The sequence below is a fragment of the Acomys minous genome (genome assembly GCF_964271855.1).
Source record: "Acomys minous genome assembly, chromosome: 2".
Classification (NCBI taxonomy): domain Eukaryota; kingdom Metazoa; phylum Chordata; class Mammalia; order Rodentia; family Muridae; genus Acomys; species Acomys minous.
In genome coordinates this window covers 33,286,806-33,305,711 of record NC_140484.1, presented here as the reverse complement: position 1 = coordinate 33,305,711, position 18,906 = coordinate 33,286,806, and positions in this window count along the sequence as shown.

Sequence of the window (18,906 nt, the reverse complement as noted above, 5' to 3'; positions counted from 1 at the left end):
TAAGCCTTTTTTATTATAGTAGAAAGTTTTACAAATTAATATATCAACTGAGATATCTTTTTTTTGAGTCACTGTGAAATCAACTTTGAAAAAAAAAACCCTGAACTTTCTGAAAGAAAAAATAAAAATAGAGTTCAATGAGGAAGATTTTTAAGAATAATTCTAATGATATTCAATTTTGCTGTAAAACAGGTCATTCATAAGTGTTCTTAGGGGTAGGAACATTCCTGCAGAGGATATGGCCCAGGCCCTTCTATGGTCTACAAGTGTATCTCAGTGATCAAATGCTTAGCAACACACCTCCCTGTCAATTGTACTGAAAGTCAGCCTTTAAGTGTGCTCAAATATGCAACTGGTTGATGGAAGCAATGTAGTACCAGCAAGCCAGTTACCTCTAATTCTACCTGGTGAATTTGCTCAACAGCAGCGTACACAGTGGAACGTCCCTGTCTGGCCTCTTCAGTAAAAGGGGCTTTCTGATGACCTTCTAGGACATCTCAGCATCTGATTGGGGGAGAAAAGGGGGAAGCCTCTGAAATGCCAAACTGAGAATTCTAGAATGTTCATTTAATGACCAAACGTTAGCTTTTCGAAACAATTATGAATTCCACTTGAATTCCAATGTGTGGCTGTCCCAGCAGCAGGAGCAGCAGCACATATTCTTGAATGCTAATGAGCATGTGTGCTAACTTTTTCCTCTACATTTTTGATTCATGGTGACCTCATTAACCACCAAACAAATCCATCCTAATTACAACTTTTGAAACATGACTGCACTATTAGGGTATGGAAGCGAACTGCTGATTGAACTTCTCATTAATGTACTTTATCACTTAAGACACTGCCAAAATGGTGGTAGAAGGCTTCAAATTCTCTCTTACAACAACTGGCCAGCGTGATGGCGTATAGGGAAAAAGTATGATGTAATCTCTCTTGGGAAGTATATGTATGGGCTAGGGATGAGGGCGGCTTCATGCTCTGGGCAATTTGCACACTGCGCTAAGGAAATTCTGGGGCAGATATTATCCTAATGGGAAAGTGAATCAAACAGAAGCTGGATCAGGAACAGAGCCACGGAGGGCCATCATTAATGCCTCGTGCCTCACAGCATCTGTCACTTGGGTTAGCTCCTAACCTAATACCCACCCAATACCTCAATCCTGAGGAGAGTTTGCGTCTGTAAGGAAAAATGAATATCACTGTCCAGAGGAGCCACTTTAAGAGTGTTAAGCCCACAGCACCACTGCTTTGGAACCATATGGTATGACAGGCCTAAGTGAGGAAAAGCAGGTCCAACATCACATGGTGGCATTCTCAAGAGCTGTGGTGTCTCGTGGACACTTGGGTACCTGTGGCATGGAGCTGTGAGGGTGCTAGCCTGTCAAGACAGCGGCTGGGCTCATCAGAGACTGCTGTCTCACCAGGAAGGCAGTCAACAGGTATAAAATCACTTGATACCCTATGAACATATACAGGGGGAGGTAATCCCCCTCAGGAACAGTCATAGGGGAGGGGAATAAGGGGAAAATGGGAGGGAGGGAAGAATGGGAGGATACAAGGGATGGGATAACCATTGAGATGTAACAAGAATAAATTAATAAAGTAAAAAAAAATACCTGATAGGAGAGGCAGACTTTTACATCGCAGAGGGCTCCAACCCCAAACACAATCATGTGCATCAGAAGAGGGAACACACACGTGATTCCTGCTAATGAGCCTGACATTTCTCAACTAACAGATGATAGTACCAAAGGACTCTGAGAAACTTCTCAAGGAATTGTGAGAACTGCCCCAGAATTTTTCATGAGGCAAAAAACCTACAAAGAAGGTTTCTTTCTCCCACTGTACTGAAGGATTCTTGTCATTATAATAAAGCTTAAGAGCACAGAGTCACCCCCAGTCCAGTCGCCTAGCTCCTGATCAATTGATGTCCCAAAGGAAAAAGAAAGCTACCAGAGCCTCTGGCGGGTGTTAAAATACTCACCATTTTGCCCACTTTCTGGGTTGAGGTACTGCCATTAAAATCTCCTGGGTTATAAAATAATGAATATTGTCTAGGGTGCATTTAACATCACTCTGGCCCCTTTGATGATAACTTCATTATGAGATGTGAGTCAGAAACAGACGTGGCAAGCTCTGTCTTCTTCCTGTGAGCTAGTGAGACTGCTGACAAGACAAAGACAATGGGGATCCTAGGCCAGCTCCCAGAAAACAATGAGAAGGAGAAAAGGAACAACACTTACCAAAACCTGTCAGAGTAGCACACAGTGTCATTGCTCAGCCATTGTCAAGTCCCAAGGAAACATCTCTTTTAGGCTGATAGCCTCTTCTGAACAAGGGGCAGAGGCCCAGTTCTTCAATGGATCTGTGAATTGAAAACAAAACAAACAAACAAACAAAAACCTCACAGCTGAGTAGCTCACCCTGTCCTAATGTGCTGCAGAAATACAGAAGTATGTTGAATGTACCCTGCTACTGCTGGGCAAAAATGGCGCAGGCAGAGGCAGTCACATCTCTGCAAGTTCAAGGCCAGCCTGGTCTACAGAGTAAGTTCCAGGACAACCAAAGCTACCCAGAGAAACCCTGTCTCAAAAAAAAAATGTACCCTGCTACCATCAGGGATAAAACAGGGATGCTACCATCAGGAATAAAACAGGGAGGGCGCACTATGTCATGAGAGGATACAGCAGAGCCATGGTCTGAACCTCCGTATATTGTGGAGAGACTGACTCGGACATGAACTCTGGTGCCCCCTATTTGACCACTTCCCCGTGGTGGTACTCAGAGAAAGGGGAAGCAGACTTGATAGGCTTTGATCATATGGTGGGGGAGGACGTCCCCTTCTGTCTCAAGTCTAGGAAAGGGGAACATGGTGAAAGAAGGAGGGAGGGGGGAACAGGAAGACACAAGTAAGGGGTAGCAATCTGGATGTGATCTGAATAAATTATTTAAATAAAATAAAGAAAAAGAAAATATGAGAGGGAAGCAGTGGTCTGGAGCATTAGATTTTCTTTCTGAAGATTGTGTGTGTGTGTGTGTGTGTGTGTGTGTGTGTGTGTGTGTGTGTAGCATTGCTTTGCAACTCCAGACAACTCCAAAGCATTAGATTTTCTTTCTGAAGATACAGTGTGTGTGTGTGTGTGTGTGTGTGTGTGTGTGTGTGTGTAGCATTGCTTTGCAACTCCAGACAACTCCAAACAATTACAAAAGGGCAAGAGGCTCAGAGAAGAACATACATAGCCACAGAGTGTCATGTCCAAACCTTAAATAATCATCACAGGCCTGAAGATCCCACAGTTAATAAAGGGCATCTTATGGGAAAGACTACAAGGTCCACTGCCATAAGTGGCTCAAGGACATAAAGGAAAGGTAACTTCACTCATACCCAGACCCCACGTGTGTCTGTATCGGTGACAGTGGCAGGTGACCCTAGAGGAGGTGTGGGCCTTGTCAGAGTGACACAGACTCAGCAGACATGGATACATGGGACAGCAGATGAGGAAGAAACGGTGTCCAGTGTGGAGTTCAGCCAGGTCTGGGCAAATAGGGGAACTAGGAACTGTCAAGTCTATGTTTGAATCGTTCACAAGCTAGAGACTTGGTTGGCAGAAGAGGAAATTGATAGCAAATCCTGCAGATGCTGAGAGCAAAGAATAAATCTGAGAGAGAGCCGGGTGCTGCTCCTAGTGCTGTTTCCGCCGGATAGAGTCCTATACGTCCATGGTTGTGTCCAAACGCATAGACATGAGGCAAGGGAGGGGTGACATTGTCTTTCCAGGACTGTCACTGAACTGGAAAATAATTGTCAAAAAGACACCCTGGCTATTGAGTCCTTCTACAGGGGAGGGCCCCATAGAAGGTCCGTTCTCTGCCATTTTGCAGACGCCCTTGTAATTTGAACTTATCAGGGGCTCCTAAAGAGATAGGTCCTCCACATCCTTCAAAAGTGGCCATAGCACCCAGTGATGGGGACTCAGTGGGATCAGAAGACAGCGTGGTTCTCATCAAACAGCTTGGACTTGAAGAATGATCATAAGCCACATAGCAAGAACGCATTTATTTGTGAGCATATGTGAGCTACCCTTGGGGCCTCCAGAGATGAGTGGGGGAGGGGCACCCTGCTGAGGACTGAGATCCAGCATTTGTGCACCATGGCAAAACCCAGCAAACACGAGCGATATCATGTTACTTTTGAGGAAACAGATGTTTTCTCTGACAGTTGGGACAATAGGTAAAAGCTAAAATCATATCCATAATCAGGCATGGTTTGTAATGTCTTAAAAGTGCTTAATTTTTTTTTTCCCCGCTCACAGACTGCAATCTAATATCATGCAGACTGCTTCAATAAAAGCCCAGCATGCCACTCCCATTATGCTCAGGCCTGACTGGCCTTGCTTGGTGACTGAATATACCTGTGCCATGCTACTCTCAGAAGCCTTTATTCTCGCTTTTCTGTTGATCAGGGCTGTTCTCTCCGGAAGCTTCACAAAGCTGAGTGGCTCCTTCCTTCTTGTCATTCTAATCTCAACGTAAATGCTCCTTCCTCAGAAAGCCTTATTGCTGACTCTCAGATTTTTAGCCCATTGCGTCATCCATAGTCACATTCACATTACGTACTTGTGTGCTCCTAATGTCCAAATGGCTCAAATTGCCCTGTTGGAATTCTGTTCAGCTACTTTCCCACAACTTAGGGCTATCCAGCAATATGTACACACCAAAGAAACCAGGGTCTTTATCAGTCTCATTCATACCTCTGGCCCCTGCCTAGTACTATCTAGCACACAGAAATGCCCCTTGAGAAATGCTGAGTCAATTGTAAAGGGATTGACAGTTTCTCAGCAATTGGGAGAATTATTTGCCATAGTCAACATTTTTTAAAAGATCATCTCTACTTCTTTGTTCCTCTTCCTTTGCCTGGCAAATGGGACCTGAGACAACTTCTGCCTTGGAGTGTGCAATCTTCACTTGTGTACATGTGTTGGCATGCCATTTGAAACCCATGTCTCCAGGATGTGTGTGCAATGACTTCCTTTGCACATCAATACTCTCAATATTCATTTTGCTGAAGCTTTGGATGTCCCCACTGCCCTTTCCTAACCAGGGCTGTGTAGCCAGCAAGCACATCACAAATGGGATCCTGCAACCGATCGATGATAGAAATAATCACTTCCTTATACTAGCAACATTGAAACCATCTGCGTATTGTATGGAAACTCTGATCTCCAAAGTTCTGCCTGCTTAAGAAATGTTCTGTAACCAGAAACCATTTTAGATGAAATTTAAGTCTCTCTTGTGTACTTCAGTAACTCTGCCATACCCGTAGGGACCTTGGCTGATGGTTCCCAGTCCTTTTAGATGGTCAGTTTGACACTGAGTAAGTGTCTAAGACATGCTACTGACTCATTTCCATTGGAAAGTTTTAGGAATAGCATAGGTACCTGGGCTCCCCGAGGTGTCAGAGCGCTTGACTGCTAGCACATAAACTGACTCACTTCTTGAGATCTGCTCCAAGCGCTTGCTTTGCTCTTGGATCATAATTAGTCTTCCCAAACTGTCAGGTTTGCTCTTAACAAACAAAATTATCTCAAGGGGAGAAAAAGCTGTATTAATCAATCCTGAAGGGTTTCTATTTTTTTCCCCCATTAGAAATACAGTAGGGTGACTGTAATTATTAAAGGGACGTTTCAGACCACAAAAGGCCAGTGACTTTAGAGGGACATTTCTTGATGCATTTGGCACTTTTAGAATCTCTGCTGCTTTGCCTTTTAAAAAAAATTAATAAACCCTCTCCTAGTTTTGAGTATGGGGTTTTTCTGAAGTTCTTCCATAGCCATTTGCTGTATTGTCCAACAGATTGTTCCTAGTACCTTCTGATGTGTGGCAGCTGTGTTTTAACAATTCCAAGTGTACCATATGAAAGCAATCAAAGACATTAACACACTAGTGTCTGCATCTCTGGAGGGATTTCCTGCACACGGAACTGTTAGACCGTGCAGGCATAGGTAGATGACTTCGGCTTAGTGTTTTGGATTGGGGGTTTAAGTTTTGCTGTGTTGTTGTGCTCAGCATGTTAGAGTATTCTGTCCATGCATGTGAACTCTTCATATGCTCACACTGATGGCTGTGTGTTTCTACAGATGTAGCTATCTACAAAGGGTCGCATGCCATTTTTACAGAGCATAAGATATATCACATATTAATCCATGCATAGTGATTTCGCAGTCCCCAAAGGAGGAAAGCATTAAAAGTTTAGTGTTTGCCTCTGATATAAAGTACCCTGGGTTGAGTAGTAATGGCTAACTCTAACATCCTAATGTAAGCAGTTATTGGGGAATGTTTCAAATACAGTATTTTATTATTGCAAGACTGCACTGTACTTAAAGAAATATCCTTGGATCCCCTCCAAAGCTGGAAGAAGGTAGTCAGGTTATGGAATCTGCTTGTTCAGCAACTATGACTTCCAATAAATTTGGGTTTTGAAATGACAGTTTCTTTGTTTATCATAAAAGGTAATAGGTAAGATGAAAAAGCAAGCTTCCAAAGTGCTTCCAAGGCTTGCTGAACAGTGATGAGCCGCGCAGCCAGGAAAGGAGGAATAGTCAGACCCACATTGTATTACCTTGCTGATTGCAAAATCACAAAAATCACGGAAGCAAGGTGTCCAAACATGAAGCTTAAGAAAGAAGGTTCCAAAGGTGACAGATGCCGAAACAAGACTCACTCCAAGTTTGTAGTTTAGCATATGCATTTAATTTCTGCATACTTTGTGATGGCAGTAAAAAAAAATAGTCAACTCAAATAGTTTTACTACATAATCCTAAATTTCAATGGTATAGGCACAGATAGAGGAAAGAGCTAATGTTCCATTCCGTCATGTGAGCTTCATGTTCCTTGCTGGATGAGGTTTTCCTTCAAAACCGATTTAAGTCGTACATGGGCACTGGGCCCTGTGGTCAGTAGCTAGGAGCCCACATTTACTCCATGTTCCAATTTTCCCCCCATGACCACTGTGGAGAAAGCCTCAGCCTGCCCACGCTGTGCAGAACTCTTACTCTTAATTAAAATAGTGACACCCAAAGCTTTTAGTGACTCCCTAAATGCTATTAAAAGGTGCAGGGTAAAAGTTAGATGCGGGCCCCATCTTTGGGGACTAACTGAAAATTAGATGTCACATTTTCCATAGTGCTTCAGCCATCACTTTTCTCTGGCCTCCCGTAGGACTTCCCTAGGCACTGGGCCACAGCAGGCCTTAACTCCTTGCTGCAGGAATCTCTCTGGAGGATCAAACTACTAGAGAGACACAGAAGAATAGATGGGTAAATATGCAAATGTTACTGTGAGAAGGAAGAGTTAAGGATTAGGATACTATGGAATCTTTGTGGTCTACCTCTCTTATTTCCTAGCCTTAACTTTGCCTGCTTTACTCAAGCAAAGAAAATTAGAAACAGTTTCTGAAAGCATGCCATTTGGATCCGACGCTCTAATTTACTTTACAATTTCTCGAGGGCTTGGGGGTGGGTGGCGGGTGGAAGGGGTAGGGCTGGTGGGTGCTTGTGCAAGGTAGTTTACCCAAAAGGAAGAAATGTAGCATCTCTTTTTCCAGGATCTGACGACCCCCCCCCCCCCGCAAAGTCTGGGCAGGTAGAAGAAGGGACTTTTCACCAACAGAAAAGTTAAGGAAAGGCTCTGCGGTGAGAAATTGCACATGTGTTTGGAAGTCAAGAGGTGGAGTGGGGTCCAGCTGCACAGAAATGGGTGAAATAAAGGAAAAGGGACAAGAAATAGGAGTAGGAAAGTGGGGAACCTTGAGCCGGACCAGACAGTCAGAATGATAGCCTAGCCTTTTGAGTGTTGCTTCCTTATTAACAGAGGCACAAAGTGTGCTCATGTTGCTTTCCAACTTGCATGGAGTAGTTAAAAACTCAGGACTCATGTAGCAGACAGAACACTGCCAACATCATTCTTTCTTTCTTCTTTCTTTTTCTTTCTTTCTTTCTTTCTTTCTTTCTTTCTTTCTTCTTTTCTCCCTTTCTTTATAGAACCCAATGGTTCTAAAGGCATCATTCCAGGAGGCAGAACAGCCATCCCTGCTTTCCCACTTCGAGAAGCAGTGTGCACTGTCAGGGTTAGTTGGTCTCAGAGTGGGAAGTGTTAGTCTCTAACGTGCTATCTCTCCCCTACTATCCTTCCTCCTACGTATCCGTCTTCCGTCATAGTCCCATGCACTGTGATCAGGAAACTGACCTCCTCCACCCCCTCGCCTAACCATTAATTGCATAACTAATGTCTTCATAAAGGTAATTTGCGTTATTATGTAAAGTCAGTGTTAGAATTAGTGAGCAATCCTCTGGGTGCAATTCACGAAGGGCAGGTTATAACCTTGACTTTTCCTCGATGAGTCTCCTACCCAACTGTTTATCTATGAAACTCACAGGGACACAAATCATTTTATTGTCATAGCTGGAGCTGAGATTGCGGAGAGTCAAGAAAAAGAAACACTTTGAATTGAATTTACATTAAGAGGCGAACGGCCATTCATATAGAATAGTGTGTTGGTTCGGTTCCAGCAGGAAATAGTTGGCATGCTCAAATTAGGATCCTTCCAGGAGAATTTAATAAAGGGACTATTTACAGAGTTGCAGAGAAGCCACAAGGGTTAGTGCAGCAACCTGGGTAATAAAAGCACAGCTGTTACCAGTCCTGAACCCAAGAGAGGAAGGGAAGGAGGGGCTACTGGAACCAAAGCTGAGAGAACTGCAAAAAGAGTTACCACAACAGGAGCTGGGCCTTTGAGCCAAATACACCACTGGCCCCAGGGAGTCAGCCTGGAGAGAAAGACTCTGCTTTGGCTCTTATCTTTCACTCAGTTTCTCTCCGGGGCTGGACACTATGGACTTGGATGATATGATAAGCTAGGGGGACCACTGGTGAAGCTCTTATACGTTAGCTTCCTTTCTGATCAAGAGCCAGGTAGAACTGGGCACCAAGAAGAGCGAAGTGGGCAGAATGCAGGACTTGCAGCAGGAAGGAGTGGGGAGAAAAGAAAGCTCCCTGCCTGGGGTGGCAGCGGAAGATGATGGATGATGTTTAAGGCTTAAACTTATGTTCTACCCGTGTCCCACAAACCTGATCCTGTTACTAAACACACACACACACACACACACCACATACCTGTAAAACTCAAGCATATAATGGTGACATTTGTACTCTTTCAGCCGAAGGGAGACATTTTCAGATATCCTTCATTACAGAGTATGGCTGACACCTTTCTTCCAGTGAGGAAAGCCAGGTCCATTGAAATCTAGACAGTAAAGAGACCAGAAATCACACAGTGACTCCCTGAGCAATGCAGGATCTTACTGCCCTAGCTAGTTAGAGTATGCCTGAGGAACAGTGGTCAGAGCAAAAGATTTCTTCTCCCTTCTCAGTGGCAGCCTTCAGGCCATAAGAAGACATTATCAGATGGAAGTCACTATTTCCCACAGTCCTCATGACCCCTTTTTCTCTTTCCATTCCATCCCTCCACCAGAGCTTGGAGATCCTCATTCCTGGTTCTATCTTGAGATATGGTTTCAAGTTTCTATTCTGCTCATTTTCAGTTTCCTCCAAGAGTAAAAATTCTTAAGCCTGGCACAACTACATGAAGGAAAAAAGAATTCTTATTATCAACATAATTTGCGGGCATTAGTTTTTTAAAAATCTTCTCAGCAGTCTTGGTCATATTTCACATCCCCTCTTCAATCTACACCCTCCCCAAAAGAAATAAAAGAGGAGCCGGACATGGTGACGCATGCCTGTAATCCTAGAACTTGGGAGGCAGAGACAGGTGGATGTCTAAGTTCAAGGCCAGCCTGGTCTGCAAAGTGAGTCCAGGACAGGCAAGGCTACACACACACACACACACACACACACACACACACACACACACACACACACATAAAGGAGGTAAGTAGTACCTTAATGTAGTGACAATTTTGGAATTTTGGTTTCTTTTAAGAACATGGAAATATTATACAAATATATTTTCATTTTAATCTCAGGTGTGGGGATATGGGGCTGCTTTGGACTGTCCCAAGCAGTTGACTATGATTTGCCTAGTGCTCTAGCAGAGGCGTGGTTTTGCCAGCAGCAGATAGTTTCTGCAGTTGTGTGATGTTTGGAATTCTGGGAACTTTTCAGAGGGCATATAAATGCTAGGGCCCTGAGCAGTGATGTAGGTGATTATGGGTCATTGGGGGCCGAGGATGGTTTTTGGTAGCATTTGTGCTCAAAGAAGAAACAAAAAGAAAAAAATTAGATTCAGGGATTTTTCTAATTCCTCTCTTCCCTCTATACTTGTTTCTCTCCTATCTACCTAGAGGGTAAAACTAGGGGGCGGATGGGGAACAGAAAAAGTAGAACACACAAAGTTGAAAAATTTAGCTACAACTTAAATCTTGCTTACTCATACAACCTTGGGGGAGGCGGGTTCTGTTTTCTGATTGTGACTGGGTAATGAATTCCTTGATTGGTTGGATAGAGCTCATAAAATATCTCCAGTCTTTGTAACTATATCTAACTTGCCCTTTAATTCCTCAACTTCAGTCTGGCTATCATTTATAGAAGCATCAAGCAATGTCCAAATGTTGTGGCTTGAAACAATATGGTAAATGCTACAGCTTCATGGCTGTGTGGCTGTTCCCCGGCTATGCTAGACTTGCCAGCTAACATGAGGGTCTCATGCAGTTGTGTATAGATGCTGGCTATTGCCTTGAAACTTAGCAGGCACTGCTGACAGAGGGACCACTCATGGTCTCTGTGCAGTATTTGTATTCCACAGAATGGCAGGTTGGTTCTGAGACAGAATGTCACAGGGTGAGCTTTTCCAGAGACCCAAGTGGAGCCACCTATTTCCGGTGGTTTATCAGAAGTCTCAGACGGTGCTTGGCCTTCAAATATGCCTCACGTCAATCAGGTTAGAGTGAGAAGAAATTAGACACTCCCACCCACTTGATCTGAGGAGTGATATGTACCCACTGAAGGACAGGACTGGTAATACATGAATCTATCTGACTTTTTCTTTCTCTTTTATCTTGTCCTACTGAAACCATGATCATTATTTTGTGTTATGATCATGCAGCAGCCTGATTAATACAGGGAAAAGAGCACCGAGTTCAAAGTGAGGCCACACTGATCATCACAACCAGGGATAATTCTAAGCCAAAGCAGCAGCTGAGCTCTGAGGTGTCCACACATCAGTGCCTGGCCTTTGGGCTCTAGGAATACTCCATGCTTTTTAATCCTACTCCTGATGAGAATGACATTAAGAACCAACCTACAGCTATTCATCTCCATATTTGCATCTCCTGACTCCTGGAATGAGATAACCAATTTAAGACTCCAAGACTGAAGAAAAAAAAATACTAATTAGAGGCCGTCCTCCTGAGGCAGCTGAGCTCCAGTGCACAGAGAGCTCTTTATTACCAGCTGAAGGTTAGCTATGCCCCCTCAAAGGGTGCCATCTTCAGGGGACACAAACATCAAATTGTACCAGTCCCAGCCTGGTCACCACCACTGTGTTTTTGAAGTAGTGACTTTCAAGCATCCGCATCTATAAGATGAGGAGAACTGGTTGTCCAATGTGTTAGAGAATAAGGTAACCATTAAAAATGTGAACTGTGAAGTCCCAGGCACAGGTAAAGTGTTTTCCAGAGAGCTGCTGAACACAGGGCTCAGCAAACTTTTCTGTAAAGAATACAGAACATTTTCATGTTTGCAAGCCCCATGGTCTCTTGAGACTAGTCAACTCCACCATGGTGATGCAAAACAAACAAACATACAAAAAATGGCTGTGCAATGGTTAGTTTTGGTTCTCAGACCATTGTCAACCCTTAGTTAAGGTTATGATTTTTACCTGGGAAAAAGAATAGAAGGAAAATTCAGGACAAGTAAACATTTTTTTCCTCTTCCTTCCTGAGGGAGGAAAGTGGCTCATGAAGCTGATAAGACTTAGGAAATGCCTGGTATACTCAAGTAATCAATTTTATTCCTTCTCAAATCTCTCATGGCTTTGAAGACCAGATGGTTTAGTTTTATAATTAAGCTTAGTTGTTTAGGAGTTAAAATGTTTTTAGGTCTAGATAGATGTTTTAAGTTGATAATGGTGAGATACGATAGGTATTTAATTACACTTAGAATTTTAGACACACCAAGATAGGAAAGATGTTTTCTTCAAGGCTGCCAAATACAAATAGCCAAAACACTAAGAATGTAACATTTATATAATTGCTGATTGGGTCATAGTTCTTCTTGCTGTGGGTAGTTTATTGTATATATGTGTAATATTATAAATGCATATGTAAAAAATAAAAAATTAATAAAAAAAAGACCTAGGAAATGAACAAACACAAGGGCCAGAAAGTAAACAAAACTTCCAAGGTTTAGGAAGTCCCAGAAACTTAGAAGATTCACAAGGCCCCTTCCCCGTAGTTATATTAGTCATATACATTAGCAGTAGGTCTGGGCAGAGGCACCTCTCCTTCCTGTGAGTAGTGCAGGAAGCTGTGGAGATGCAGTTTTCATGAGTCATTACTCATGCTGGGGTGAGGGGTTTTTTTTTGGTGACAGAACTGCATTTTAGTTACCCCTACTCCTCTAAATAGCCCAGTAAAAGCACTGTTCAATACGCAGGGTTTTGGTAGAATTCTTCCTTTGGTCTGCCATCAGTGTCCTATCTGAGGTGAACAGACATTTGCTCATTTCTCCCTAGGAAAGAGGCACACAGCAAATAGATGGCAGCCAGGGTCTCCTGCAGGCTAGGCAAGTGAATGTTCCACCACCAAGCTGCACACAATAAACTCTTAATATTGTGTTTTATTTATGCTTATATGCAGCTGTGGTTCAGCTGACTTCAGATAAAGTGACTTTCAAATGTGAAGAAATGGAAACATTCTGGGCATAGCAGTACATTTCCCAGAATCCCAGTCCACAGAAGGCTGGAGCAAGAAGTTCTTGAGTTCCTAGGCTGCCAAGACTACTTGGCTTTCAGACTGTCTCAAAACAAAACAAAACAAAAAACAAACAAGCGCTGGGAGACTGCTCAGTGGCTTGAACTGTGTACTGCTCCTGTTGCACTCATGGGGTAACTCATGACCACCAGGAACTCCAGTTCTAGGGGATGCTATGCCCTCTTCTGGCCTCCACAGGCTCCTGCATGTGTGTGGTACACATCAATTCACCTCATTCAGATACACACACATACATGTGATGTGATAAATAAGTAAATCAGAGAGAGACAAGGAAAAGTTGCTATTCAATACTAGAGTTGACAGCAGACTGCCTGCTAGAGATGGGAGATTCATTAAAAAAAAAAATACGTCCTTGCAAAGGATGGGAAGAAAGTGAGATGCAAGGACTTCAGACTTAGAGATGCGTGGTCTTAAATAAAGACAGAGCAATGCTCTCTTTATTCCAGTTGGAATTGAAAAGACAACCAGGAGTCTCAATGTGATTCTACTTGTGAACTTACCAGCCCTTCGTAGCATCATTTACTGCATGACATATTTGGAGTGAGTTCGTTAGTGGCTATGGTTGTGTTGTGGGGTGGGGAGTAATATGCAGGTGTGAGGACGCACATGTGCATCCATTGGAGACTAGGGGACAACGTCAGGTGTCATCCACAGATGTATTGTCTTCCGCCTTTGAACCAGGGTCTCTCGTTAGCCAGGAGCTCATCAGCTAGGCACTGGCTAAAGACAAAGAACTCCAGGATAGACCCGTGTCCAGCTCCCTGCCACTAAGATCACAAGTGCCTGGCATTTGTGTGTTTGTTCTGGGGCAATCAAACTTGGTCCTCATGCTTGGTCCTCATGACTTGCCTTCCAGCCTAAGTTTTGGTATTTGTATGTGGGGAGTTCGTTTGTTGTCTTTAGAGCACAATAAAGATCCTGAATCCTCATTCCTCACTCACTGGACGTAAACCGTGAGTATTGCAGCAGAGCCCTGGACTATAGAAGCAAAGAAAAGCAGAAAGTTTCAAAGTGCTTAGAGAGGCGGGGCTGTCACTAGCCTTGGACAGGTGGGGGCTGGGGTGCAGAAGCATTTAAAGCAGGTGTCCACAAGGCCAGGGCCCCAGCTGGGCCTTTTGCTGAAACACAGAGTGTGCCTTGATGTAAACAGTGATAATTATAGCAGCCGTGTGGAACTTGCCAAAGACTTCCTATGAAATACCAATTCAAGTTTTTCAAAGGCCACCAGCTATTCTGTTCAATATAAACATAAAAAAAAAAAAGGAGGATAAAGAAGAAATCTAAGTCACTGGCAAATTCTCATGGTTCTCGTGGAGATTTTTCCCCCCAATCACATTGCTACAAAGTCCACTGCAGTGTGGGATTTGGGGGGGTTAGACAGCAGGCACAAGGGGTGCTCATCTGTAATTCCAGCAGTCAAGAAGCTGAGGCAGGAGGATGTGAGTTGGAGACCAGCCTGTGCTGCATAGTGAGCCCTTACCTTAAGCGAATAAATAATTAAACATTACAGTTAATATCGGACACTTGATGAAAGCTCATAACGCCAAAACTCTCTAGGTAGCCCTAGGACATGGGCACGTAAAGGCACGTACATGTTTACTTCTCCATGAGTGAGCTGAGCTAAAGTGTCACACTAGTCCACTATATTGAATCTTGGCTCTAGAAGTGTAGGCAGCTGTTGCTGATGATGGTTATTATTTTATAGGGAAGGCATAATGGAGTGCTGGAGAGACGGCTCCGCAGTTAAGGGAAGACATGATAATATAAGCAACATCTTACCTGGGAATGGGTGGGTTGATTTTGAGCTTGAATTCTGCAACCTCTTCCTTCCCTATCCAAGGTTCTAATGAGATTTCTAAGGGCCTCAATTTCATCCTCTTGAGCATGTTAATAGCACCTCTCTCCTTCATACATCACCTGTGGGAAGAACTCGTAGAGGAAAGGTAGGCAGGAAAAGCTTTGCAAATTGATGTTGAAAAAAGATATTGGAAGGCGATGTCTGTGAAGAACTGGGATTGATGGCTAAGTGTTTTAAATGTGCTCTCATGGTTTGCTTAATAGGATTCGAGAATGAATTGTCTGAACATACGTATGTTATCAATGTATCAATAGTACAGCGAGCCTAATATTCTATGCATCATTTCTCCTCCCAGTGTCATGCTGAAACTGATAATAAACTCAGTAAAATCAAAAGCAGCTTGTACATAGTTGGTACTATCAGTCACCTTCCAAGGCCACGGTCAAATCCTTCTTTCCTCATTGACAGTGCCCAACTTTTATTCCTACACCAATACACATATCATCTTTTTAAAAATGTGTTTATTTTATATGCGTAAGTGTTTCACCTGCGTGTATGTATGTGCACTATATACATGTCTGTTGTCTCTGGACTACAAGAGAGGGCATCCAGCCGCTGGAAATTGGAGTTAAGGATGTTTGTGAACCATCATGTGGGTGCTGGGGACCAAACCTGGGTCTACTGCAAAAACAAGTGCTTTTAACCACTGAGCCATCTCTCCAGCCCTCAGGTCACCCTCTCTGTATGTCGCTTCAATGATAAATATTGACTATTCAAAGCCAATCACAGTAATATCATTGTCTCTGCTAGTGACAGATTACGGGGTGAGCATCTATTCAGTCAGAACTACATGCAAAGCGAAAGCAAACATTTAATGAACACTTGCTGCATATGCCAAGAACTTCCCCCCAAATACTTGGATAAGCTGATGTTAATCTTGTGATGCAGGTTCAGTGACTTTCACACTTCTTAGCAGAGGGCACCGAGACCTGGAGAGACTGAAATATTTGCTCAAGGAAGTAGGTAGAGTCAGAATAGGACTCGGGCAGCACAGCCTAGAGTCCATGTGCTCATCACCACAATTTAACACTATCCATAAGAAGGAAATCTCCCAAGGGCCTCTGGGAAAGGTCTTTTCACTGATTAAAAAGAAAGAAAGAAAGAAAAGGAAAGAAAGGAAGGAAAGAAAGAGGATATGGCCTGCTTCGTTCTGTGTGTCTGCTGAGTGTGTCTAATGTCTAGAATGGTGGTAGCCTGTTCTTGGTGATGAAGGAAGCTGAGTTCACACACTGAGGAGAGCAGGGTGAAAATTCTGAGTCCCTAAAATGATGGTAAAACTGATTTTAGAGATAAGTCAGGGGTAAAGACACTTCGCTGCCCACCCTGATGACCTGAGTGCAATCCCCAGAATGATACCTACACACACACACACACACACACACACACACACACACACACACACACACAGCTGTATAGAGCAGAACTCTGCAAATTCTATTCGCACACCTGTATAGAACAGAACTTTGCAAATGGTGCCTGCTTCAGTGCCTCTTATTAGAGGAAAGCATATGTAGTTTCAATTCTGTTCTAACAGGTTTTGAATTGAAAGCTTCTATGGCTCTGTCCCTGGCATATTTTTAGATGTAAAAGAAAGGCCGAAAGAAAACTTAGAGAGCTGAAATCAACAACATGACCCATGGGACCTTCAGATTCTGCACAGCTAACTTCACTGAAACTCTGTGTTCTTTTGGTTTGATTGATTCATTGGCCTTCTCCCCCACCCCACCCCCACCCTGCCCTGTGTGATAATATTAAGAAGGAAAATGTTCAAGTACAGTTGGATAACTGTTTTGGAAGGGTGTCAGGTAGCATAAACATTTAGAAGACAGAACATCTTATATGAAGACTCGTAGGCAGGTCCTGTGAGCTAGTCAAAGCTAGGGCACAGTGGTAAGACTCGGCTTACTGTGGGGCCTTGCCTCCTCGGTTTTATCCTTCAGGATTGAGTCCAAACCCCGCTATCTGTATCAACTACTTCCTTTACAACTTCAGCTTCTAGAAGGCAAGAAAACCACTTCCTGACTTCTGTCAAGTCACTGTTTTCTGACGTCAAGTGGTCATCAGGAATGGCTCCGTTTTTCATTTTGAGGTAGGTTTTTCATGCTGTAAGCCACACTTTGTATCCAGATTTAGCTCCAAAGACAGGTGTGAGCCACTGCACCCTGAACCGATGCTGCCCTGAGTTCCAAGTTCTATAGCTTATTTTCAGTTTTTGCCTCTACTTTCAAGTCTTATGAACCCCTCCTCAACACACACACCCGCACGCGCACACACACACACACCCGCACGCACACACGCACGCACGCACGCACACACATGCTCTCTTCCAACTTTCAGACTCCTGTTATGAATCCCTCTTATACGGCTTCTGTGACTCCCATGGTCAACCAATGTCCAAAACTGAATTTACTTTTTTCCCCTGAAAATCAGTTTCCCTTGGCTCTTTTGGCTCATTTCCCACACTAGGAAAAGGGGGCTCTTCTAGGCTCCTCCATTTCAACCCACCCCTGCATTTCTCACAATCCTCAAACCTAACCAGTGTTGCCCTTGTGCCATTTCTCCTGCCCAAGCCCCATCTCTCTGGCAAACCCCTCAGATACCTGCGCCCCCACCCTCCCACCCCCATCCCCTTATTCCATGATGAGTACTTTAGGGCAGCTGTGCACAGCATCCCCTCGTGGTGTTTCTTCATTCTTTGTTTAACTCAGTTTGAGTAGACCTTCCTCACGCTTTCTCCCGGGTACCTCTGTGCCCCTGTGCTTCTCCTGCGAAACCACCTGCCCTTTCCTGAACTGTGCCCCCACTTCCTCCTCTACCATTCTTTGACATGGCCAACTCAGACAGTAAAGTGCTTGCTTCCAGGCATGAGAAGCTAGCATCATGGAAGAACTTAGGCGTCTAGTGCCCACCTCTAAGTGTAGTCTAGAAATCCAAGATGGAGGATCCCTGGAGCTACTGGCCAGTCAGCCTTGCTGGTACAATCATTCCCATGTTTAGTGGAGAAAAAAAAAATGTCTCAAAAATGAAGACACGGAGTTCCACAACATTTCTCATTGGGTAAAGAAAGGTTCCTGCCACCAAGGCTGACAATCTGAATTCAACTCTTGAGACCCACATGGTAGAAGGATAGAGTTGACTGCCAAACTCTGTCCTCTGTCCTCCCTTTAGGAGGGTCCTTGCACATGTATATAGTATATATACACACATACATACATACATATGTACATACACACCAAAATACATACATACATGCACACATACATAAATTCATGGTGACATATAATTTAAAAATTGTAAAGGTGTAGAATGACAAATAATACGCTCGTTGTTGACCTTTGACCACCATATATACATGTGCATACATGTACACATACATGTGAATCTTCATACACATGCACGCATTCCCACCCAAACATGTACATATGCCACTCACACATGCATGCACAAAGATTAAAATTAATTAGAAAATATAACTGAGACAGAACAGTAGTTATGATATTTTAAGGATATAACAGACAATTCCTAACAAATGAGTATTTGCCCTCAAAGCCAAGTCAATTCTAGATATACAGAAGTAGGAAGCACTGAAAAATATTAAATATATATAGTACACATATGTAACATATATGCACAGAGACAAATAGTGTGTATGCACAAACAGGGATAGGACAGGAGACATACTTCCAGTGACTTGCAGAATTATACTGAGAAGCATGCTAACTCTGATGAGCAGAGACAGAGCAACAGGAAGACTTTGGCATTGGTGAGATCTCAGCACTTCCTCAAACTCTCCTCAAGCTTTATGAATGAAATCCAGTCTACTTCAATATATTTTTTCACTGGGATATGAGGTTTACCCAAGGCTTACACATATTCAAAAGGAAACAACAAAGACACATTATACTTATTTTCAAATATCAAAGTAATGAAAGGATTTTTGCAATAAAAGATGCCAAATACATTGTTAAAGTAGGATAATGCATCACCGATACAATAGCCCGATCTTTATTTGTTTTCTCTCTTTATTTACCCACCATGATT